We start from the raw sequence: 21,361 nt of genomic DNA on the forward strand, positions 1-21,361 counted from the left end.
TGGACCTCCATATTTCTGCCTTTTTGTTGTTTCCCATGCAACAGAAATGAAGACATGACATTTTAATGTTAACCTATGTACATTCAGATTTTATTACCTATTCTTAGCTATGCTTTTAACCAAGGTGAAAGGGATAGGCATATTATTCCAAACCTCAAAAGCTAAGTGATACACATTTAAAGAGGGAAGCTCCTTTGAGGTTTAACACATTTTTTTCCAAGTAGCATGATTTCAACCTACACTCCAAAATATTAACCATTCTGCTTTGTATTCTCAAGTCAGCAACAAGGCGAAAACCTTCATTACTTTAACTTTGACAGGACTAATCTATTATTAATATGATGTAAAATTGATCCCAGCTTGCCACATTCTAAACATATTTAGGATCTATGTCCTACCCTATAGCTGGTACTGTGTAGTATATTGTTTTGAAAAGGTGCAAAGTAGAGGTTTTGTTTCTGAAACTGACTATGAATGACAATATTGCAAGATAGGTAATGTTTTGAGTGTTTGAGGTGAAGTTACAATAGGCATCATTGCCTTTGATTCTCCAGTAGCTTTGATCTAGCCCAAATGCTATGTTAGTCAGAGGATGCCATTTTTCTTGCCTGCTTCAAAATGAGTATAATGAACATGGTTATTGCTAAGGAACAGCATATGGAAGCTGATGAAGGGAAGAGAATGAGATTATTCTAAAGTGGTAAGGGAAGCCAACCCAGCATATAAATTAAGTGAAGCTTAGTCAAAACACTGAAATTGAATCAATGTCTAAGAAGGGTGGAGAATAACTTATGTCCTTGCTAGATCATTAGCAAAATGAAAACCCTTCCACCACCCAGTTTGAATTAGGCAGTTCTGGCAGTTTTCTACTGTTTATTCTAATTGGCAAATATATCTCACAAAAGAAATGAAGACAGAACATGGTTGGTCACTTAAGGTTCATGAGTTGTGTGAAGAATCTGAAAAACAACAATAATGAAAACAAATTGCTGGTTAGTTACTTTGAAGGTTATCTCCAGAGTCCAACAGCAGAAATCAGTGGTGGTCTTTCAGACTTTAGCAGGAGCTGGATCATTCACAGTTGGCATTTTTAAGTAGAACTGGTAGAAAAGTGGGGGAATCTTTCATGAAATATTAGTGATAAATATTCTCTTTCTTTTATCAAGATTTGAAATCTAGCAGCCCAACTGGTGAAATAGGTTGTGGCCTTCAGTGATTTTTTCCATGTAAGGGGATATGAAGCTGACAGAATGGCCTCAATAGACACGTAAAGATGGAGTTTTATATTTTTTCTTTTTGTCCATGAAACAGAAGAGTATCTAGTAGAGTGCCATAAGCAAACAATTCTGTACCCTACTAATATTACAGATCTCCAATTGGAGCAAATAGTTTATGTAAGCAAAGAAAATGTAAAATACTCATGTTAAGAAAAAATTTTGATTTTCTAATGGTTTACTTATTTTGTTTATAGCTGTTCTTATGATATTTATCCTTTAAACATCTTTAATACTTTGTAATTTTATTTCTCTGCAGGCAAATCCATCTCATCTTTTCAGAACTATATCAGTAGAAAACATCTCATGATTTGGCATTGCCTGTGGAAACACTACTTTAAAATTTTTCCACTCAGCACTATTCCTTAATTATCTTAGAAGCAAACATTATGGGAAGGACTAATTAATTAGAAAATCTTTTGCACTAGATACTTGATGTGTGTAAAAATTAATATTTGTACTTTAGAAGGTCTGGAATCTTCTGAAAACAGGTGATTTGAATTAGTAGCAGATAGTTCATATTAGAAGATAATTAATTTTCCTCACCCTCTGTCCCAGATTTCATTAGACAGTGAGCGAGACAGAACATTTCCCTATCTGTGAAAGGCATATCGAGATTTAAGATTATATGACCTCTTGTGAAAAAATTGCAAAGTAAATTCAGAGGTGAAATGGTGCTTCATTTGATTGGAGATTGCTTTGAAGGTATGGGTATTTCTTTTTGAAGGGAAAAATGGGTATTTCTTTTCCAGTATGACTGTTCAGATATGCAACAAAGGCATCGAACAATCTGCAAGCTGTACCTGGGCCATGGGGCCCAGTTAGTTTGACACCCTTGTTCTAAGATGTATCAAGATCTATGTAAGGCCAGTTTGGAACCTCCATAGAGGCTTTGGTCTCTCTATATTACATTGGCAATCTTCTGTTGTTTTTTTCTATTGTAGAAACAAGAATAATATAGAGGATTGTGTATTATTTTCAAAGCACAGGACATGAAACTATATTTTATTTACTTACTCGAGGTACTACTTTTTTACGGTTGTAGAAATTTACATTACTGTGCCACAATTTCTTTGTACATTTCCCTTCCTGAATTCTTCCCTTCCCAAAGCTACATAGCTACATTAAGACAGACAGAAGTAAGTTAATTAAAGACATTAAAATCCGTGGTGAATGGAAAGTAGCTCCAAAATGCAGGTGTGTTGAACACCTGAACACAGATTCCACCTAAGCATGGCTAGTAGTAATGTTTTTGAGTAGGAATTTTAAGCCTAGTACTGCATGAGACTCCATTCTATGTGATTGCTTAGTTACTGAGGTACATAAGGCATCTTTATGCTGCTGTGCTGAGACTATCAGCGGTGTCATGAAGCCCACCTTAATAACTTGCATCTTTGCAATGTGGCTGCCTAGCAGTGCTGAGCAGAACCACCTTTACACTCTGTGTCTTTAGGCACTCTTCTATTGGCATGTGCACAGCATTGTGCTGAGGCAGTGATATTGCCTCATTTCTGAAATTTAGCAAAGAAGAAGCAGGATGAAATAGACAGGCTGTGCTTCATGATAATTATCCCAGAAGTGAAGCGGAGGCAGTGTAAATGTTCCATAGTATCTCTTCTCATCTGCTGTTTAGCTTTACTAAACAGTGTAATAGAGAAGGGCTGACCAACTGGTGACCGAGTAGCCAAAATCTCTGAGGTCCCACTCTCTCCTTTGACTTTCACTGCCTGTCCTTTCCCCAGTGTGTGGGACAATGCAGTGTGTCATGACCCAGGGAGCTAAGAGTGAGCCTGGGGCAGTGCCTGTACAGGCATGTGGTTCTGTTTTGTTGTGGAGGGCTGCCTGAGGCACATGGGGCAGTGATGAGAATGGGGAGCCTCCTCATTGCAACGGGTTGGGAAGAGGACTTCTGCACAGTACAGTGGGGTGGTGACTCAAGGTACTGCAATCTTGAATTCAGAGGAACTAATCACATGAGTTAAGCTAAGTAACTTTAAAAGCCTTTCTAGTAGCAAGCCCTAAGTTATTAGAACTATGATCCAGTGATTGAAGGTAGCAGAACTATTCACAGACTTAAAGTAAAGCATGTGGCAAATCCTTTTTTTGGATCAGGGCATCATATGCAAAACAATTTCTTAAGCAATAGATAGATCCTGAAGAAAACTACCTAAATACATTCACTGTCTAGAATGAAACAGTTTTTCAACTGTCTGTGGGTACATCTACATGTGCAATTAGGGTTCATGCTGGAGTCAGTTGCTCCTAAATTCAGCATTTACATGTGCATCTGGGACCACAGCATGTTGAGATGGGGTAGAGCAGCCCTGGACTGGCAGGCAGTCCAGAGCAGGGTCAGCCCCAGGCTTTGGGTGGTAGTGGCAGGTGGAAGAGGGGCTGATTGGGGCATGAGCTGTAGGACTGTGTGAAGCTTTGGTCCCTGGTTCAATCTGGCAGAGATGCGATCCAATTCAGTGGCTGAATCTCTGAATTTGAATCAAATCAAAGGACTCTTTAACGTCTCTGAATCCATTTGGAACCCTCTGAATTGATTTGGAGAGATTTGGACCGATTCACTGTTACATGGTTTTTCTACATACCTCTAGGAAGCAAGGGCTGTGAATGCTGTGGTGCTGAGGCAGATGCAGCATCCCACAGAAGTACGGGGGCTCCCTGGTGCACTCAGCAGCAGACCCAGAAGTGGACGAGAAGCGCTTCCGATCCACTTCCAGGTCCACCATGGAGCACGCAGGGGGGCACCATGCCTCCCTGGTTTGGCAACTGGTGCCTCCTAGCCCGGGGGTGGGGCACCAAGGGTTCACCTGCAGCTGATCACTGAGCTGTGGAGTATGGGGGTGGGGCAGGGGCAGCGCACTCCCTGGCACTCCCTAGCAGACCTAGAAGTGGACTGGAAGTACTTCTGGTCCACTTCCAAGTTTGTTATCAAGCACGCTGAAGAGCACTCCGTGCTCCTGTGGGATGCTCCACGTGCCCCAGAACTTCAGTGATCACAAGTTGCCCCTGCTACCTTAAGGTATGTAGAAAAAAACTTTTAAAGCTGTGCCTGTATCCTAATTGCTGATTCAGCGAATACACATCAAATCTTCAGATTCAGATTTAGCTGAATCGAATCAGGGATAGTGATCTGAATCAACTAATCGAAACACTGTCCCTGATTCAGGCTGAATCCAACACCAAATCAAATAGGGCCCTAATGAGCCTGCTACACTCCTAAAGAGCTGCTACAGTTTGGGGCTAGCCAGCAGGCAATCCCCAAACTTTAGTACCTTTCTGCCTTAGCCAGTCCATTCTGGTCCACAATGCATTTGATCACATATAAGTACTCCACCATAAGATAGTACTGTCCCTGCAGTACTATCTTACTGCAGAGTTAATTAATCTACTGAGCCCTAATACCAGAGCACATGTAGACTGTGATGCTTTACAGAGGAGCTAATTAGTGTACTCTGCAGTAAAGCACATATTAGTACTAATTAAAGTTCAGAAGTGGAATCGCGTTTCTTGTTTATTTAAGGATAACGGTTTTCCTTAAAGTCTCAAGCATCTAATAGATTTGAAAACTACAAAATTTGTAAGAAATTAAAGTGATTAAGAATCCATCAGGTTTGTCCTGTAGATGGTAGGGGACAATAATGTGTGCTTTTATACCTTAATATTAGCAAGGGTTTTTTTGAAAAGAGAAACGAATATAGCACCTTTATTTGTAAGGAAGATGGACTTACTAAATTGAAGAACTTGGCAGGATCTTCTGCAGGTTCCTGTGGGTTTATGACAATGTTTTAAAAAGGATATAATGTATTGTTGAAACCTAATTATGCAGACATCTGAGAAGCTTCTGTAGCCTTGCTGTGCCTACACAACATCTGTCTCACACGTTGAAATAACCATATTGAAAAGAACATAATGCATCTGCTTTCAAAAATATTTACAATATTCCCTTCTTTCCCTAATCAAACAGAATGAGAAAAGGTGATTTCCATTTAAATAATCTGCTTTCTACTTTGCTTTCATGTAAAACATGGAAGGTTTGACTTAGTTAAATAAACCACTTACCCCGCAGGCCCCAGTGATGACATTTCCTGCTTCTGAGCACCCTGCATAAGAGGGATAATTAGTTCAATGGTGGAAAACTGTTTGATTTGCTAACTTGCAAACAAAGATATTTTTAAAAATGCCAGTTTTACTACAGTCAGTGCTGAATGACTATAGCAGAAATATTTGGAATTAGCAGATTGATACTGCTCTCCCTGAATTCCAATGGTAAAATTTCCACTGATTTCATGACAAGATTAAACTATTAGAGATGGACAGAGGGGGAAGCAATAGAGCCATGAATTCACATTTAGTGAAAGGGCATTTAGACTTGAGTATAGTTTTTGATTCTTTATTTAACTGAAATATATTCTTTCACTCAAATAAAAATATTCTGTGGAGACTAGTTTTTAATGGCAATGTTTCTGACTCTGTTTGTCCCCAAAGAAAGAGATATTTCTGAAACAATTTTACTTTGCCAAAAAAATTTGCATTCACATCTTTCAAAAATATTTGAAAGATTTGGATTGATAGCAAATGTTCTAATGATGACATAAATTAAGACCATTTTTCTATGGATATCGCTAGTTAAGATGCCTTTCATCCACCTCATGAGAGACTGGCTGGAGGTCAGCTTTGATTTGCTGGAAGTTTTTATTAAATCCCATTCAAGTTTTTCTAGACCCTTGTTTCAAGGATCTGATTAAGTTATGTACAGATCCTTGGAAAATATTATGTCCGTGGAGAAGTAAAATCTGATGTAAAAATAGTAACTAAAATCTATCTTTTTATCTAGGGATATTTAAATGAGAGGCAAGGCTATCTGTAGATGAAATATTTTATAGGACCAACTGGATAGAGTATTCGTTTTCCACAGTTCAGGATATCAGTTTGACTAAAGTTCGAAGTGAAAAGATAATCTTTTCATAATCATTATTTCCATCTGAAATTTAAGACCTATTTTTGTGGATGGATAGTAACGTACTTAAAATGTCTTTTTACAGCTCTGGTAATGTGAAATAAAGCCCTGCTCTGGACTCATGCCAAAGGGTACATCCTGTTAGGCCCCATCTCCATGTGGTGCCCAACAACTAGGGAGACGGAGTCCTGCCCCAAACAATAGGTTTTTCTTACATTTATACACTTTGGTTTATACTCATTAACATTCACTGCTCCTTTGTCCCGCCTTCTGTTCTACCCATTTCTCCTCCCAACTCAAGCTCTGCCTCTGTTTACTGTTTGCTTCATTAGCATGGGATTGCTTATGTATTTCATTCATTTACATGCCTTCTTGCTATGAGCATATGTCTAAGACCTTGACTCCTCTTCTTTAGTCAATGGGCGGACTTTGACTAAAACCTGGAAGCTTCTGGAGGCTTCATCACCAATCACCATTCACCTTTTTGCATATGTTCATCTTGGATTCTGTTACCAAGTACGTGTTGTTTTCCACATTCCAGTCTGTTTCTCCATCTTAGGTTGGACCATCTTCCATCTTTTTGGGCCCCCATATCTTATCTCATTCCTTGCTGTAGCTGGTTCACAGCACAGTGACTTACACAGATTCACTGCTACTTTTCCCTCAGAAAATGGTTGACACAGTTAAAATGGTTACTTACCATAAGCAAATGACTAGCTTAGCATAAGCATTTGTAAGCAAAATCTGGTTGCCTAAGCATCTTGCAATATATTTTTAGTATATCATTCTGCCTTATGATTAGCAGCTCTGCTAGGCCACAGGTCTAGCTTCAGGTCTTGTATTCAGCTGCAAATCCAGTGCTCCCCAATAATCCAAATTATTGTCACCCTAACACACCCAATTTACCCACCTGTAAACTGGTACACTGTCATTCAGGCCAGGGAGGTGACACCTGCTGGGTTTGATACCAGCCACATCACTCCCTTGTATACCTTTGACTGGAAAAACAGATCTGCCTTAACCACACTAAGCCAACGGACTTAGGTGGACCTTTCATTTTGATTGTTAAAGATATTATTATATTAGAATCTAGAGAATTCAACCAAGTATCATTAGAGTTTCATGTGGTGGGCTACTATATATTTTAAAAAAAGAAAAGGATATATTGCCCACCATAGTTAAAAATCTAGGGTGACAAAATGTAACAGTTTAAATAAACAAATGGGTAGGAACCGAGAAAATTAAAGCAAATATCATTTGTGGAATAGCGAGATTGGAGTTCTTAGTGGACACGTCTGCATTACAGCGCCATATTGTTCATGGGCAAAAACCATGAGGCCGCCACTACATGACCATAGCAATGTGCTCCCTTGTTATGGCACATTGCTATGGCAACATAGCAGCCAAAAATAACCACGCGCAGCCTGCACATCACAGTACGGGGTGTTTCTGCACTATCTTTTAGTATTTTCAAAAAGAAGTACTAAATAATGGCACAGTAACAAAGGCACTCTATGGCCATGTGTAGAAGTTCCCAGTAAATACCATAGCTTAGGTGAGTCTTAAGAGCTTGTCATACATTCACTTAATGGAACAAAGTTTTAAGGGTTTGTCACATATTTACTTGAAACAGCTGCATATAGTTGGAATGTTGTGATTTATTCAAATTTATAAGTGTTAGGGTGGTGTCACACATTCACTTACAAGATTTGCAAATCCTTGGACTGCAATGACCAATTAAAGTTAGTACATGTTTCAAGATAACCCTGCAAAAGATCATGCAGAGGTTGCCTGAAAGGAAACAACAACTTGTCAACACCAGGAGGGCACCTAACAAATGCTAAACAGCTTGAACATGCATCTACTTGCTTTTAGCTGTACTTAGTAAGCATTAAGTTGAATGTGTGACCTCCCTTACTCAATTTTAAGTCTTCCCTAAATGTAAACAGGTGAGGAAAGAGTAGATTATAAAATGGAAAGAATAGGAAAAGTGCACGCTTTTCTCTTGTTTCATGTTTTTCCAGTTTGTTTCCTTAAAACACTGGTCGGCACTTTCACAGTCAATTTCATTTTGTCATTGATGCTCAGTTATGTCTCTCTCATGTAGTACCCTAGGGAAGATGGCAGTAATACTTCTGCAGAGGCTCTACAAGCAGATGCTGATGTGGTGTGAACTACTGCTGTGAAACTGAAAGTCCTCATGAGGAGACATGCAGGCTGCAGTCAGATGATTGCCTACAGAGAAAACGATGGGAAGAGGTGGGGAAGGAGTAGGACCACCCTGCGTCCTGGGTTGGCCAGACACTCCAGGATTCCATAGCCTGGTCCTGGCCACTTGGTCAAAAGTCCCGAGCCAGAGTCAGGCAGGGAGGTGGAGTGGGATAGTGCACCAGGCTGGCAGCTGGTCACATATGGTCACCCTAGACAGGAGGAATTGGTAATGCTACTCTTGATTCAACCAGAATACCTTGCAAATGCAGAGGGGAGGGGTCTTTTTTTTAATGTGTGGTGTTTTATCAGATGGACTTTTCTACAGGAAATTTCAAGTCAAAGGAAAAATATTTAAGTGGACTTCACCAAATGACTCTATTCATTTTTTAATTTTTTTTATTTTAAAAAAGATAGGAAGTTTTATTGTATTAGTTCTTCCCAAAACGAACCACACTATTTTATATCTCATTACTCAACCATTACTCTATTGTAGGATTTCTATCCATTTTCAGCTACAGGTGTTCAGTCTTCTTGGAGCCCCCATCTATTCCAATTCCAGCTATGGTTGTTTCTAAATGTGTAGTGTTTATTATCAAAAATTTCCTCTTTTTCTCAGGTATCTTCCTTTTGTTGTCATAATAGTACATCAATTTTAGGATTTTGAACAATTGGCTATTGTGGAAAATGTAATATATGTAAAAAAAATCAAAATTTAAGTCATTAGTGAGCTTTATGAAGAACAGATGATCTCCAACCTTGTAAAGTTGTCTTACCTTGCAGAGACCAAATTTGATATAACCTTTTCAGTTACCAATGGGAAAAAAAAGAAAATGCCCCTTCTTTGTATTTGTATCCATCACTTTAACAGATCATTTCTACTATGAACTCAGATACTACTTCAGTAACTACAGTTTTATTGGCTTATGTTCAGTTGGGAGAAAAAAAGTAGAAGATTGCACATAGTGTTATACAAACTACACTTTTTTCTTGTGCAGAAGCTTTCCTTAAGAAGACGAACAAGATGTCTTTGGTAAGAAGCCAATTCATTTTAAGATCCTGCCTGAGCTTTTCTTTTTTTATATGTTAACCATTTTCAACTGTTTAAGGATAATCCATGTTTTGGATAGTACATGTTTAAATTCAACTAGACACAAGGCTTCAGGGAGATTTTCTTGGTTCCATTATGTGGATATTTCCAGGTAAATTTGCTAAAAGTTTCTCCATTGTTAAATTTCCAAACTTGTCTGTTTGTAGATAGATACTCACACACACATATTTGTGTGTGTAAAATATATTTCTTTCTATACTTTCTTTCTGTTCTCACATCCCACACAGATGTTATCAGCCACTTGAAGATTTGTTGCATTTCTCAATGCAAAGGAGAGGCTGGTGTCACTTTTTAAGATTAACTTTTCCATTCATATTCTTAATGTTGTTTGCAGTTTACAACAATAACAATAATTCACACTTTAAGTCTGAAAAATTGTATAGGAGCTCAAAGAAGCAAGATAACAATTTTAAAGGGTAGGTCTCTATAGGAGAAAGTATCTACTCATTACATTTTTAAATCTCTCCAACTGGGATTTGTCAAATGATGTGTTTGACTGCTGTAGACAATAGAAAACTTCAAGTTTGTACTTTGCCAGTCACTTTTGGGTAAGATATTCTTTGAATAAGACATAGTGTTAAGTTTCATGCATCCAGGGTATTTATCTTTCAATTAATTCCCGTCAAATTACCTAGTTGTCACCATTGACTTGAAAGATAATGATCAGCTCCTTGTTAATCTTTTTAAACACCACCCCCCATTTGAAATTTTTTTCACTGCCAGTGGGAAAAGTGAATATTATGCCTCAAATGAGGTATTCTCAAATACAAGCTTTCACATAATATTACTGTATTCCTATTCTAGAGATCCTATTTAGTGTGTTAATTCTATGTATACCCAAAGAGGTTTATGAATTCATCTTCAGAACCAGTAAAAAACTTCAAGTTGTTATTCATTACATAATCTATTTTAGCTTGTACGCTTTCATTACAAAGTAGCAGTCTTAAGTGATCTTTACATTCTTCTCTCTGCTGGCACATTGCCATAGCCATTTAGTATTTTCCATGATACCCATTTTGCCTGCTCTCTTTGATGTATTCTCTGATAATCTGTGATCCAGCTCTCAATGAAAATGTCCATAAATGTCCATATAATTAAAACCTAAGGGTGCATCCACACGAGCACGTACATGCAGGGGTGTGTGTTTCTCACAGGCCAAATAGAAGCAGCACTTCTTATGAGACTGTTATCTGTCCATGGGCACACACCTGCATGCACACTCTGTCATATGACAAAGTGACCTGGGTTGGGTAGGGGAGGCTGGGGCCAGCACCTGTATTGGCCCCTGCAGCCTTCCCTGGGGTTCTGGGGGCAGCAGTAGTGTGGAGCAGCTACTTGGAGCCTGGCTTGCAGCCAGAGTGTGACTTTGGCTGGCCAGGTTACCTTTCTAGTGGTGTACACTGCTGATGCATATGCTGCACTGCTTTTTCTCCCAGCATTTTTTTTTTTTTTTGACACTGGGATCTCCCTGCGGTGAATGCTTATACATGCGCCATGTACAGTTTGCGGTGCCTCAAACTGGTTTGAGCTGCCACAAACTGCACATGCATGCTCAGGACATGCCCTAAGGGTTTCCTAATAGTTGGGAATGAATGGGTCAAATTGTCCTGGCAAAATCAAAAGTGATTAGTAAATTTATATTTTAACTAGGTCCACTATGTCTTTATCATGTGTATGTTTTTTACAGAAATTACTGAATTTCAGCTTTGTATTTCAGAGAGTTTATTTCCTAAAGGAAGCAGACTGAAAAATCCACGAAAGTGGTACTTTTTTCTACACTTTTGTAGTATCTTAACCTCTTTGAGTATATTTAGTTTAGTATTACTTAAAGCCCAATGAAGCAAATTTTAAGATTTCCATCGATTTCAGTTAATTTTAATTCAAGTGTCTACAGGCTTGAGAGACTGTCACTTCCATTTTCACAGTGCTAGAACTCTTTGGACTATGAACAATTTCCTGTCTCGGTGACCAACAGAAGCTGTTTACAACTCTTCCCAACATTTGACAACCAGAAAGCATTAACTCTAAATAGCCTTGATGAATGTTTGGTACCTGTAGCAGATGTCTCCAGCTTTTATCTGAGGCCAAGATGTTAATTGCTAGCATAGGAAGCATCTCTCAAGCAATTTGTCAATCCGTGGGAAAAACTGATTAAAACAGAATTCAAGGAGCTTCTTTTATTTAGAGATTTTTTTTGTTATTGTAAATTGTTATTGTTATTACTTTTACTATTTAATTAATTTTAAAAACATGTATTTAGCACCTTTTGCTTAAGGTATGTCAGTACTTCATTACACAGTGATTGGAAACTGCAGTCCAGTTGCTATGGCTACAAGAAGGTCCCATAGGACATCTGTATTTAGCTGGACTATCTAGATCTCTCAGAATACTAATAAAATGGAAGAATCTACCTATAAGCATTTCAGCTCAGGGAAGCATTTTACCAAAATAAAGTATTTGCAGTAAACAAATTTCAAGTTTAATTACCATGCATTATATTAAAAGAAATAAAACAAAACAAATCCCCTTTGGACGCACCTTTTATCTTCCTATTCACTGTAATTGGATTTCAGGTTTTACATACAGATCATTGATATTTAAACCATACCCTCCCACACACACACACACTAAAAAGCATGTTATTTAAAGTCTCATTGTTAGTGGTAGAAACATATCCATTTCCTAAAACACAATTAAACTAATCAAGGGAGAGAGAGAGCTTAAATTGGATATACTCAATTAAAGGAAACCGGCAAATTGGATCTACTAGCCTTTACTTCTAGTTGGTGTTATATAGCAAAATCCATATGTTACTGAAAAGCATCTCCAGAACACTATTACTTCACCTTCATTTACTTCCACCTTGTTTATGCAAGGACATTTTATTTAAGAAGTGAAATGAATAAAACTGTTCAAAGAAGAAGTCTTTGTGGGGTAAACAGTTCTTGTCAGAGCAGTTACATGTTCAGTGAAAATCTTTCTGTTGTGTGCAAGTCCACCATGCTTGACTTCAAGATTAGAATAATATTGCTTAAATCTGGACTTTTGTCTTTGATGGTTGGCCTGTATTGGAAAGAAACAAAATGTGAACTCATTTCTGCTTGAAAACCAGTTTTGCTTACTGTTTTTTGGGGATTATACTGGGCATATTTGGGTCTATATCCTTCTTGTTTGCTAAAACATTATTAAGAGACTGAGTAATTATAGTTAAAGAACTGAAGTGCCTGAAAACTTAAATCCAGTTAGGAAAAGCAACTGTTACCATTGGCAATCTCAAATTCTGTCTGTCTAATCTTTCTATTTAGGAGAAAATGATAGAGAAGGTTAGTAATGCAGTGCTGATAATGCCTGACATTCTTAAACATTCATGGAATCTTTCATTTTTGGTTTTAATTTTAGGATGGTATAGGGAACCTACCTCTAACTGGTCGATGATTTCTTTCTGATGAGGGATATAAATCGTTGAAGATCTCTCTGTATATGATTGTTTACATAATGGTTACGTGGTTCCACAATGCATCTGTGAACAATGGAAGTCATTGAGGCCAAAAGTTTATTCATTTTATTCGTTAAAGGAACATTCATCTACAGTAATTCCAAGAATATTCATGGCTATAACATTAGATAATATTAAGACATTAGAGTTTTGGAAAGGATAGAAACACTTCTGCTTTAGGGTATAAAGGCTGAGAGAAGAGAATCTATAATCTGCAAGACGTTTGGCTTCTCTACCTGGGACAGCCAACAGAAGCCAAAAATCAGGTATTGAATTAAAAGGATCACTACCCTAGTCATGCATAGAAACTCACATGGTCTTATCTTACCATTTGACTTTAACTAAGGAAAAGTGTAGTTACCTGATTAATTCATGCAGACAACATATTGTATTTTTTCCCATAGATTGAAGTGTCTTCTATGCCTTTAAATGCACAGTTCAAACTGGCTGATTTTTTACTGTAAAAAAACTCTTGCAGTTTTAAGCCTTAGTTATTAGTCCTCTGTCCTCATGCTTTAACTAATTAAAATGCTTTAATTAATACGCTGAGCTAGTAATTCAAGAAGTGCATTTAGCCTTGGTACAGACATTATACTTTTACCAGTGTAAGTGATTTGAAATTGTTCTATATCTGTAACAGAACAGTCGTTCGGCACCACAGACTGGTTTAAAAATGGTGAAATCTGGTATAAGATTTGCCAAAACCACCAGGGGGTGAATGTGTGTTCTACTCACTACCAATCAAAATTATGCCACTTATAGAAAACCATGTAACTTAGATTCCTCCTTGGACTTTTAAAATGTCTATACCTAGCCATAGGGCATTTTCAACAGAAGACCCTCATATACAGAATTTATTTTTCCTTTTCTCTCCTTTTTATTTGACAGCTTAAGCTCAGTAAAAAAAAAAAATATCTGTTCATTCATGATTTTCTGTAGGGAAAGAGTTGAACAGGGGAGGTCTTCCTTTGTCTTAGGAAATGAGAGATGAAGTAATGTTACTATTTGGCAAATATAAATTATCTATCCTTCTTTTCAGTACCATTGTTAAAAGCCCATGGTTGTCAATTTTAGTGGGAGACTTGTATCACTTCTATTAAGTAGAACTTTACTAAAGTTGCTTGTTTTCCATCCATCATGAAATGACACTTCATCACAACTGAAAAGCACAGTCACTGCACGTTCCAATTCCTACAACACTTCATATCACTTTCTACGTATGCTTCCACAGAAAAATCAACTAGGTTAATTGAAATGTAAGGTGGTATGTTAGCATGAGTAAGCAGTAGCAGAATCTGTCTTCTAGTCACTACACAAAATCTATGTTCATAAAATAAGTTATCAATGTATCTATAATCAGGGCCATCCTGAGGCAGGGGGGCAGAATCAGGGTGACCACCCTGGGCCCTGCACTTCAGGGGGGGCTGCAGAGCTGGGTGGAGCAGCATGGTGATGCCACAATGCCCTGGCTTCACATCTGGCAGCTCGGCACGCACCACCTCCTACCCCTGAATCTGCCACTGAATCCGGTGCATCTGGCTGCTTTCCACTCTGCCCCCACCAAATCTGCCACTGGCTTCCCTGCATCTGGGGAGGGGCCCCACACAGGCTGATTTGCTCCGCACCCTGCTTGGATCATCTCTGCCTATAATGGTTCAATTCCATATAACCAAATGTTATATGAATAAGCCTCATAAAGAAGTACAAGGTCTGCCTTTTGAGTTATATTCAGTAAAATATTAGTTGTCTGTATTTGTTGTAGTGTCTCTATTACTAAAATAATAGAGACACTACAAAAAACAGTAACATTCAGAATTTTACTTTCTCTGAAAATCCTCAGCTCCAAATTAAAAACCAAGTACAGCTCTTTCAAAAAAGAGTGAGAAAAAATAATGAGTAAGAGAGAAAATTATTGAGATTGTACATCTTGCTCTAAGGGACTTTCTGTACTAGAATTACTGACTGACTTAGGGAATATTTATGCATGTCTGTAATATAATTATTTTGCTATTCAAAAAATGTATTTAGAAATAATAGCAAATGCAGTTTTCATGTATGAATATTAGAGAATACTTAGTCCATACCTGTCATAGACACAATGCATATAAAACAAATGGTAAATACTCTAAAGCCCCTTTATATAATACTCCCATAGGACAGCAGTAGACTTATATGGAAATTTTATAGCATTCTATAATAGGGATGTGTAGTACTGTTAAGTACTATGGCACAGATTCTCAGCTTCTGGTGACTGATGTGCAGGGGGCATGAAATTATATAAACACAGGTCAGGGAGAGTTTGGGAGCAGGGGGATGATGGGGTGAAAGGAAGTCCAGACGCCCCTGAAGTAACTGTCTGTTGAAAGCTATAGTTTATTATATTACATGGAGCGCAGCCTGGTGGTGGGAGGCAGAGCACAGCACTGGCTCTGTACACCTCCTGCTGCCAAGCTGTGGTCCGATCAGCTCTGCCAGTCCCATGGAGTGCAGTGCCACCTTCTCTGCTTCCTGCCACCAGGCTGAACTCCATGGGGCTGACAGAGCCGATTGGAGTGCAGCCCAGCACTGGGAGGCAGAGTGCAGCACTGGCCCTGACCTCCTCCCACTGCCAGGATGCACTCCATGGGGCTGATGAAGCTGGTGCCCAATGACAGGATGCTGCCACTGCTTCCTGGGGCCAGCAGCAGCATCTATCTTCCCCGGCGGTAGGTGTGAGCACTGCTCCTAAGTGGCAGCAGCAGCCTCCTCTCATCCGGCACAGATCCAGGGGCCCACACCCTGGGAGGAGTCTGGCTTAGCCCCACAGCCCTGTTGGGGATGTGAACCCCGAGATCTGTATGTCAGATGACAGCAGGCTGCAGCTGCTGGCAAATTTTGCTGTGAAGATTTTGAGGTGCAGTTTTTGAAAAACCTCTGCACCTATCTCCTTGAAACTTGGCAGGATTCATACCATATGAAGAGGCTACCTACTCTGCAATTTGCATTCCAATCAGGTAACAAATTACAATGTTTTAGGCATTTTCATGATTCCCCATTATAGCCTATGGATGAAACGTTGAAACGAGTCAAAACAGTGAAACAAGTTTCAACAAAACAAAACGGGACAGTGCTTCAAAATGAAGTGAAATGATTATATGAAACACTGTCCCTTTGAAATGGCAAAATGGACTTCAAAAGAAAATTATGGTGTATCGCACAGCCCTATTTATTACTAGTTACTAGTAACCATAACTGTTCCAAAGCAGATTTAAACATGTGCTGCATGCCTTACGGGGCAAGGAAAGAAAGACATCTTTAATCTAATTTTCCTCCATTCCTTTATTTAGTCTAGGTTTGTCATTTATCACATCTCAGCCAGACCTAGGAATCTGGGCCTATACATGTGTTATTGAAATCTATATTGAAGCCTATTGTTTTCTTCACTGTTAAATTTTACTGATTACCCTCCCACCCCGCCAAGCAGCAACCTTCATTTTTTATTATCAGTTCCTGAGAAGGAAGGCTATATAGCTAAGCTATGATTACCAAAATCATCATATACCCTTTGAAATTCAGTTTACAGAATCTGAAAATGCTGAAATAGTGATATCCACTTGACATTTATGCAACAAAAAATTGTTTTTCACAGAGAGTGAACGCTGATCTAAGAAAGGCCACAAAGTAAGTGCACACTGTGCTTCCACAGGTCCAACACATGCCTGACTGAGCCCTGCTCTGTTTTGACAAGCTGACAGATGTTAAATAATTCCTATGCTCCTCTCTCAGGAATGCTCATTTCTGCTGAGGGATCTTCTATATCCATATAACATCCACATAAAAGGGCATTCACAGTAGCAAAACCAGACTTTATATTTCAGCAACTGCCTTCAAAGGTGCACATGAAGGGTGCCAGTCAAATATGCAGAGCTCAGGCATTTTTTACCACTGTATTGTAAAGTTGTTCAGAGCAGATTGAAAACATTTGTGCCCCATACAGCCATCATTTATATAATTGCTTAAAACTTGTGGGCTTACACACATGTAGGCAGCCTGTTCCAATGTACTGGAAATCCAGTACATGCTCCCTGGGCTGGTCAGGGCTTTCTACTCCGCAGCAGAACTGGCCCCTTCCCTCTGCTCCCTGGTTGGAGCTCAGCAGAGACTGCAGGTGTCTGCCTGGCTGCCCCTCTCCCCTCCCCATCCCCTCTGCCTTACACAGATACCTCTCAGCATTAGCTAGCAGACCATATACTGGCTATGGCCCATGCTGTGGCAGACAGGACAAAGACAGAACCAACAGGTAGCTGCTAATGTCCTCTGTTGTTTTCTTAATGGGGTGATAAACACTGAGTTAGGGGGTGATAAACACTGTGTTATTAATTCCCTGCTGGGCTGGTCGGGGGGAAGGGTGGGGACCCCTCCCTAATCAGAGCATACTGCTCGGGTCTGGCCCTTCCCCCTCAGCTCTGTGGAAGGGAAAGGAGGTTTTCTCTAGCACCCCCTGGCTTCTAGCCTGAGCCACTGCAGGAATTTGCCTGCTTGTTTGGGATGTCTGTACAGTTACAAACTGGTTTAGCCTAACCAGGTTAGACTAACCTGCAAAGGTTGAATCAACTTAGGCTCAGGCTTTTTGAATGTCTGTCCCTAGCCTGTATGACAATACTCCGTTTCTTTACCTTGAACTTTTTCTTCTAGGTCCTCTATTCCTCCAAAACTCTGATTCTGCACTTCATTTCACTGCTATTTAAAGGATGAGGAGCTGCTGTCACACACTGCAACAACTTTGGATCAAAATTACTTGAGCGTGAAAAAGAGGAAAGAAAAGTTACATCCAGGGAGGGTGAAAAGGATATTGTAAAGAGTGCAGGACTGTAAAAGGAATGGAGAGATACAGGAATTCAACAAACTGCATGAGTTTTAGAAGAAAGAGGCACACAAAGTGGGTGGATGGGAAAGAAAGGAATAGGAAAGAAATGCAAGAAGGTAAAAAGAAGGAAAGAGGTATTGTGAAAGAACCTGGAGGAGAAAAGTTGGTGGTGAGGGTGAAGATCAATGAAGAAAAAGTGAGCAAAAAAATACAAGAATTTAGAAAATAATAAATGAGAAAGTCAGGAGTATAAGGAATAAGATTGCGCTACATGCTGGGCACCAGACTACCAAGTGTTGACCCTGAGATGTTGCAGAGTCACTTGGAAGGACTGGATGTGTTTAAGTCAGCAGGCCCAGATGAGCTCCATCAGAGGGTACTGGATGATGTTATTGCACAGCCACTGGGAAGAATATTTGAGCACTCGTGGTGCATGGGCAGGTCCTGGAGGACTGGAAAAGGGTCAATGTGGTCACTATTTTTAAGAAGGGGAGGAAGGAGGATCCAGGCAACTATAGGCCAGTCAGTCTCACCTCCATCCTTGGCAAAGTCTTTGAAAAGATTATTAAGGCTCATATATGTGAGAGCCCAGCAGGAAAAAAATACGCTGAGGGGAAACCAGCATGGGTTCATAGCAGGTAGATCATGCCTGACTAATCTAGTCTCTTTTTATGACCAGGCTACAAAACACCTGGACACAAGAGTAGGGGTTGACATCATTTACTTAGATGTCAGGAAGGCCTTCGATATGGTATCCCACCCCATACTGGTGAACAAATTAAGAGGCTGTGACTTGGATGATTACACAGTCCAGTGGATGGCAAATTGGCTAGAGGGTTGTACCCAGAGAGTGGTGATGGATGGGTCGGTATCGACCTGGAATAGAGTGTGCAGTGGGATCCCGCAGCAATCGGTCCTTGGACCTATACTCTTCAATGTTTTCATCAGTGACTTGGACAAGGGAGTGAAGTGTACTCTGTCCAAGTTTGCGGATGATACAAAATTGTGGAGAGAAGTGGACACACTGGAGGGCAGGGAACAACTACAGACAGACCTGGATGGGTTGGACAAATGGGCAGAAAACAATAGAATGTAATTTAGCAAGGAGAAATGCAAAGTGCTGCACCTAGGGAGGAAAAATCTCCAGCACACCTACTGCCTAGGGAATGACCTGCTCAGTAGCACAGAAGTGGAAAGGGATCTCGGAGTCCTAGTGGACTCCAAGATGAACATGAGTTGTCAGTGTGATGAAGTCATCAGGAAAGCTAACTGCACTTTATCATGCATCAGCAGATGCATGACAAACAGAACCAAGGAGGGGATACTTCCCCTCTATTGGACTCTGGTCAGACCACAGTTGGAATACTGCATCCAGTTTTGGGTGCCACACTTCAAGAGGGATGTGGATAACTTGGAGGAGGGTCCAGAGAAGGGCCCTTGTATGGTTACGCCCTACGAGGAGAGACTAGGGCATCTGGACCTCTTCAGTCTCTGCAAGAGAAGGTTGAGAGACAAACTTGTGGCTGCCTATAAATTCATCAGGGGGGGCACAGAAGGGAATTGGTGAGTCCCTACTCAACAAGGAGCCCCTGGGGGGTCACAAGAAATAATGGCCATATGTTAGCAGAGAGCAGATTCAGACTGGACATTAGGAGGAACTTCTTCACAGTTAGAGTGGCCAAGGTCTGGAATGGGCTCCCAAGGGAGGTGGTGCTCTCCCCTACCCTGGGGGTCTTCAAGAGGAGGTTGGATTGGCATCTGGTTGGGGTCATCTGAACCTAGCACTCTTTCCTGCCTATGCAGGGGGTGGGACTCGATGATCTATAGAGGTCCCTTCCTGCCCTAACATCTATGAATCTATGAATCTACATAGAAATATGATGGCACAAGTGAGCCTGGTAACTAGATAGGTAAACTGTACTATTACCACTCATTCATAGATTCATAGATTCATAGATGCTAGGGTCGGAAGGGACCTCAATAGATCATCGAGTCCGACCCCCTGCATAAGCAGGAAAGAGTGCTGGGCCTACATTACCCCAGCTAGATACACATCCAACCTTCTCTTGAATACCCCCAGGGTAGGGGAGAGCACCACCTCCCTTGGGAGCCCGTTCCAGACCTTGGCCACTCGAACTGTGAAGAAGTTCCTCCTAATATCCAATCTAAATCTGCTCTCCTCTAGCTTGTGGCCATTATTTCTTGTAACCCCCGGGGGCGCCTTGGTGAATAAATACTCACCAATTCCCTTCTGTGCCCCCCTGACGAACTTATAGGCAGCCACCAGGTCGCCTCTCAACCTTCTCTTGCGGAGGCTGAAAAGGTCCAGTTTCTCTAATCTCTCCTCGTAGGGCTTGGCCTGCAGGCCCTTAACCATACGAGTGGCCCTTCTCTGGACCCTCTCCAGGTTATCCGCATCCTTCTTGAAGTGCGGCGCCCAGAATTGCATGCAGTACTCCAGCTGCGGTCTGACCAGTGCCCGATAGAGGGGAAGTATCACCTCCTTGGACCTATTTGTCATGCATCTGCTGATGCACGATAAAGTGCCATTGGCTTTTCTGATGGTTTCGTCACACTGCCGACTCATGTTCATCTTGGAGTCCACTAGGACTCCAAGATCCCTTTCCACTTCCGTGCCACCCAGCAGGTCATTTCCTAGGCTGTAGGTGTGCTGGACATTTTTCCTCCCTAGATGCAGCACTTTGCATTTCTCCTTGTTGAACTGCATTCTGTTGTTTTCTGCCCACTTGTCTAACCTGTCCAGGTCTGCTTGCAGCTGTTCCCTGCCCTCCGGCGTGTCCACTTCGCCCCATAGCTTAGTGTCATCTGCAAACTTGGACAGAGTACATTTCACCCCCTCGTCCAAGTCGCTGATGAAGACATTAAAGAGTATCGGTCCAAGCACCGAGCCCTGCGGGACCCCACTGCCCACACTCTTCCAGGTCGAAACCGACCCATCCACCACAACTCTCTGGGTGCGACCCTCCAGCCAATTCTCCACCCACCGGACTGTGCAGTCATCCAAGTCACAGCCCCTTAACTTGTTCACCAGTATGGGGTGGGATACCGTATCAAAGGCCTTCCTGAAGTCCAAGTATACGACATCCACCCCTCCTCCTGCATCGAGGCGTTTTGTGACCTGGTCATAAAAAGAGACTAGATTGGTCAGGCATGATCTACCTGCCACGAACCCGTGCTGGTTTCCCCTCAGCATAATTTGTCCTGCCGGGCTCTCACAAATGTGAGCCTTGATGATTTTCTCAAAGATTTTGCCAAGGATGGAGTTGAGACTGACTGGCCTATAGTTACCCGGGTCCTCCTTCCTCCCCTTCTTGAAAATGGGAACCACATTGGCCCTTTTCCAGTCCTCTGGGACTTGGCCCGTGCGCCACGAGCATTCAAATATTCCCGCCAGTGGCTCTGCAATGATGTCGGCCAGTGCCTTCAGTACCCTCGG

This window comes from Crocodylus siamensis, chromosome 10 (genome assembly GCF_052110815.1).
Source record: "Crocodylus siamensis isolate JL-2025a chromosome 10, ASM5211081v1, whole genome shotgun sequence".
Taxonomy (NCBI): domain Eukaryota; kingdom Metazoa; phylum Chordata; order Crocodylia; family Crocodylidae; genus Crocodylus; species Crocodylus siamensis.